Here is a 6,000-nt window from a genome sequence, read left to right as displayed (position 1 = left end):
GTCGCTGGGGGTAGGTTTGGGGTTTTCCTTCTGTTCCCCGTTTGTCACTCCGGCGTTCAACTGCAGAACAGAACACAGCAGCATTAACCCCATTAACTGTCCATCTCAGCACACGTCTTTAATAAACAGACAGTAACTACTGCTTTACTGAATTTCTTTTATGGGAAAACTGTGGCTCACCTTCTGCTCCGGTTCCATTTTTATCTGAAACCTGCACAAACACGAGGAGATTTACACTCACTCACAGGAGCAGTTTTATATAAGTATATATATTTTTAATAATACAGATTGTTATATAAAAGTTCAGTACTTCATCACTGAATCCTGCAGGAATTTCATTTACTCCCTGTTCAATAACTTCTTACTCCCTAACCCTGCTATGCTCCCTAACCATGCTATTACACATTTTACATTATTGCTTACTTGTTATACTTTACTCTCGTAGACATATACCTGTGTATATTCATATTCCTTTTTATTTATTGCACATTTTTGCCCTTGCACTCTTCTGTCATCTGTGCAATTAAGTCACGTGTAGCGCCCCCTGCAGTACTTGCTGTTTGAGAACTTTTCACCTCACGTCTCATCTGTTTGTTTAATCATTAAAATGTTGAAATGTTAAATCATTTTACACACGACACAATGTCCATCCGCAGTGTCGCAGGATTCTGTGGAAGAACAAGAGTTTTACTCTACAAGGGGACATTGAGGACATTTAATGAGTGTGAGGACATTTTGGTCTAAAACGGCATTTAGCTTGAGTCAACTCTAAGTTTGTTTTCAATATCTGGTTCCAAAAATATGTCCTTCCGCAGCATCTCTGTTCATGGCGAGAGCAGGATGACACAGTAAACGGTCACGGTGCATTTACACTAGGGTTTGATGCAGCGCTCTTTGAACCGACAGATTATGGCGTTATTTCAAAATGTTTATCACTGACTTCACTGTAAATGTGTTTTTAAAATATTAAGCTATTGTTTGTGAAAACTAGTAATAAAAAGTAAAAATAAAAAATAATATATTTAAAACATTTAATGGACTACAACTAAAAAAAATTGTAAACTAAAACTAACAATAATTATAATTACAATAATAATAATTACTAACAATAAACTGTCTAAAATTAAAATAAATGTAATTTATATTTTAGTTAAAAGACAAGCTACATCACAATAAGCCGCCAGAATGAACACTGAGGTGCAGTAAATGTTTATCATTTGTGTTTTATCTTTTATCAGCATAAATTTAACTTGAAATAAATCCACTCATGTAATGGCACTCAAAAGGTTTCCTCTGACAATGCCTCAGATCAGAGCAGAAGAAAAGACTGAGCTGTATATACAGAATGCTGGAGTTTACCTGTGATTGAAATGCACTGCAGAAGAATGCGGTCGGTTTCAGTCTCTGAGGCCCTGCTGTGGCTTTTTAACAGAAAGTTGCGTTAGTTCAGTAACTGAACAGAGATTATGAAACACTCAGAAAAGGACAAGAAACTTCAGTGCTATAAATTATAATCCCTCCCCATTTACATTCAATGAAGCACGCTGAGCAGACAGATATTTGCAAGAACAAATAGTTCAACTGAGCTATAGCACAGGCTATAAATATTTAAAACCTGTGATGTGGAATTTTCATTTCCAATTTTAATATATTAATTTCAGTTGGGAGCCTAAAGGGTCTGGATATTAAAGACCTTCTGTTTCTAAAAATAAAGACTGATTGAGCATTTCGTGATACTGAGTCATAATACTGAGATGAAAGTTTTTTTTTGTTTTTGTTTTATTAAATTGTCTGGCAACGGTATGGACCCAGAAATAATTGTACAAGGATCAAAACTTAGGATTAGATATGAATTCAAATATCTAGGAGTTATACTAGACTCAAAAAGTATTTTATAAAGCATGGAAAGGAAGTTTTTTTTACTATAGTGAACTATAGTAATTTTAGATTCATTAGAAATAATTCAACTACAGAGGCAACAAAACTGGTCTTGAATGGCATGATTTTACCTGATATTACTTAGTGCCAGAGAAGTTGTACAGAAACAGGTCAGACGACAGACTGAAACGGTACAAAAACAAGCGCTGAAAAATGTAGACAATAAGTCATATCATCACCATCACTGTAATAGTTTTAGCAAAGTATGGTTTTCTAAACTGGAAATATCTGGTTACATTTTCAGATTTAACCCTGTTCTACAAAATTGTAACTGGTAATGTAATTTGTATTAAAAATTGTAACTGGTAATTTGTATAAAGTCACAGGTTGTCTGCGTTGTGTCCAAGCACTGATTCTGTAAGAGGAAAGTGTTCTGGGCCAGTCTGCTTTCTCATTCTGTGCATCACACAACTTGAACTTTCTTCCAACTGATGTAAAATGGCTCACAACTATTGGTTTAGTCCCCAAAAAACCCAAAATATTGTTATTGGACACAGACTTTTCATTTAATATGTAAAATACATGTTGTACTTTATGTAATATGTGTAGTTTTATAGCCTATTAATTAGTTTGTCATTTGTTTAAATAACCTGCAGGGACAGCAGATGAAAATTAGCCATTTGGTTAAAATATGTAATAATAATGTTGAGTAATGTATGTTGACCCTGTTATGTAAATAAATTCAGTGTCAAGTCATTTTTTTAATAAACTAAATAAATTGTAACTTTGTACTACAAAAATTGTCTTAAAATTTCATTGATAGGTTTAAAGGGTTAAAATATTGAAAGACCCTCCAAACTGTGTTCTGTGTTATGTCAGCAGAGCATTATTATGTTGGTCAGGGATTCAGGAAAAGTAGACTGGATGCTGTGTTAACTGTAACAAAGCTTAATTTACTTTAGTAACTGACACCTGCATTACCCTCCAACAGTTGGACAGTTTGTAATAAGACCAAAGAGCTTATCAGTTTTCCAGGTCCACAGTTTTGAAGTCTTGTATCAAGCAAGTACTCGACTCACAAACTCTGCTCACAAAAGTGCAGTGCTGAGTCTCCTCAATTCCCAAACGCCAGTGTCAGTAAAGGAAAGGTGATGGAGCTCCGTGGGGAAACTTACCTCCATCACCACTTTTTTTGGAGCAAGCTGCAAGATTCAGATTCTAAATGTGTTTATATTTACAGAATACACTCAAGTTGTTCAGAGACAACTTGAAAATCTGTCCTGTTTTTGCTTTCATCATTTAATAAAGCTTCAGGAGAATTAACACAACACAGATATTTGTTCGTTTGTAGGTGTGATGTTTGTCTGTGTTGCGTGAGTGTGTGTGTGTGTGTGTGTAATGAAGCGTTTCAGTTACATGGACAAACTCATAACGAACCTTGAGGAAATGATGCAACATCTGAAGGAACACAGGCCAGATACAGAGGGTGAAGAAAGTTGCAAATTTACTCAGTAATTCAGTAAAATGTTGATGAAAATTTATCACTTCATCATTCATGTGATCATCCTTAGCTCTGTCTCCCATACTGTGAAAAAATGTGTTGTAGAGTTTAATTATCATTATACAATAATGCAAATATATTAAGTGTGGTACCTGATGATCATGATAGAGTATGATCCACCACCCAAACCACATGTCTTACTACACACACCCTATGTAGTTCTGCACCAGTGGCAATTGCTCTAAGACTGCAAGGGAAGCGCAGCTTAATTTAAAATGTAAAAAAATACGTGATCAAATATATACTATTGTGTGTACATGTCATTGAATAAATATGCACTACAACGCGCTCAATTTTTGTTCAGAATCAGCTCAGAATCAGAATCAGAATTATCACTGGTAAAGAGAGTGCTTTAAACAGTGTGGGCACTGAGCGTCCACAGAGTTCAATAGCGAAGCAGCTAAACGAGACGAGTCATTGGATAAATGCTGGGCTTTGTCCCGCCCATCGGACGCTCAGCGTCTCTGGGGGTCTATGGGGCAGTGGGCTGGCCTCGGCTGGCCCGGACGCACAGCTTCTGCATGATGATTGGATGATCTGTCTGAGGCTGAATCCCTTTTTGATTGACAGCGAAATGAGCAAATCAGCGATCCTTTGGTGTAAAGATCCGTGGGAGCACAGGCGGACACACTTCACATGGGCCAAGGCCGTTTAAGCAGCCTAGCTCTGCTGGCCATTGAGAGGACACTAGTGAAGTCCCTGGAAAAGACGCCTTGTTGTTACGACAGGGTCAAAGATCATTTTCTTAAAAAGGAACGGAGGGTAGAATTTACGTATAAATAAACCGACACATTTTATGATGTAGGCCGAAATAGAGCTTCCCCTCCTTGAAAGACCTGCATCCGCCACTGTTCTGTACTCATGTAATATGTAGTTTATAAAATCATTTCATCCAGCTTTAATGTTCATATCTTGCTGTTGTAGTCTTTTAAAATTTGTTATTTTGTTCCTGCTTTCGTCGCTGGAAGTTGTTTTTCTGCTGGCAAGTTGTTTCTTGAAAATAGGAGAGGAGACTCGAAAAGTAGAGATGAAATGAAGTTTATTGGGTGCGCATGGGTCTCTTCCTAAACAAGTCTGAAACTCTATCTGTACAATACCCTTTTAAGAATAACACAGTGATCCTCCCACCCTTAACCACACCTAATCAATTACCATAGCAATCAGATTAACAAAAATTGGGGACATCCAGTCTGTCTGCAGCTTGGCCCAAATGGTTGGAATAAAAGGCACCCCATGGTAATTACATTATACAAAGTCACAAAGGTGAGTGTGGCAGAACAAGGGTTAGGGTTACAAACATTGTGTGCAGAGAGGCATTGGACAGCATGATGGATTTGTAACCATAAATAATTTGGGATATTTCACAGTAATATCTGCCCCAATGTCTCAGGAACGTAAGAAAGAAAGAGTTATGAAAGGTACACGTGGCGGGAAAACAACTGAGAGGGGGTGGTATAATGACTTACTGTATAGCAATGAAGGCGAAAACCTTTCTCCGTGTTGACTTTGAGAACTCACTGACTTCACATAATACACAATATTCACTGTGAAAAATTGACTTTAGTGACAAAGTCCTGTATAGTGAGTCCTTTTAGACAACATTCAGCCAGACTGTGTAGTTCCACAGCCACACTTTAGTTTCCAAACAGGAATTTGCTGGCAAAGGTGTCCACTCCATCATATATCCCCGTTAAATGGTGCCTCTGATAAACCCTGCTCTGTGGGGGTGAGCGTTGTCATCTTGGAGCATAGTTGTTTTGGTCCCAGATTGTGAAGATATGCAATTGCCACTTGTTGCAGAATTTCATCTCTCTTTCTGCACTTTTTTTTGGAGGAGATTGCCTCCAATGATGACAAGCTTCATTTTTCCATTGAGGGAGATGCCACCCCACACCGTCACACAAAATAAGCTGTTTGGCATTGGCAAAGAGGATGTTATGAATATTATGAATAATTAAAATGAAACATAGAGACAACGTTCACAGAGGCTTTATGTTTCACTGTCAGCTAAAATTTGTGATATAAGTTCCAGTGTTTAATGTTCTAAAAAATGTCATTTGGGAGATTTTGTATATAAAAAAAAGAAATTATACTGTTGTACAATTTATTTGAAAGCATAACTCACATATATCATGAACACACACACATATTTATATATATATTTATTAATTAGTTTATGATATGGTGTATAAATGTCACATCCTGGCCCAATCCTGTTTGTTTTCCCCGCTATGTGCTCTCTCAGCACATGGTCCTGTCTGTTATTGTTCATGTCTCCGCCTTAGTCCCACGTCCTCGTCTGTGTCTCATTTGTTACCCTGTCCTTTCATTATCTGTCTCAGGTGCGTCTCGTCTGTGTTCAGTATTTAAGTCCCCTTTTGTCACTTCCTGTGGTTGGTCATTTGTTTTGTGTTGTTCTCTTACTCGTTTCATTCCCCAAGTCAAGTCGTGTTGTTTTGTGGTTTCCTGTTACAAGTCGTGTTGTTTCGTGTTGTTCCATTTCCTTGTCGTTTTGTTTCCAGTTCTTCGCTTCGTGATTACCCTCAAGTTCGTTTCTGTTT

This window comes from Hoplias malabaricus, chromosome X1 (assembly GCF_029633855.1).
Source record: "Hoplias malabaricus isolate fHopMal1 chromosome X1, fHopMal1.hap1, whole genome shotgun sequence".
Lineage (NCBI taxonomy): Eukaryota > Metazoa > Chordata > Actinopteri > Characiformes > Erythrinidae > Hoplias > Hoplias malabaricus.
The sequence above is the reverse complement of the archived record's forward strand: the minus strand, read 5'-3'. Positions refer to the sequence as shown.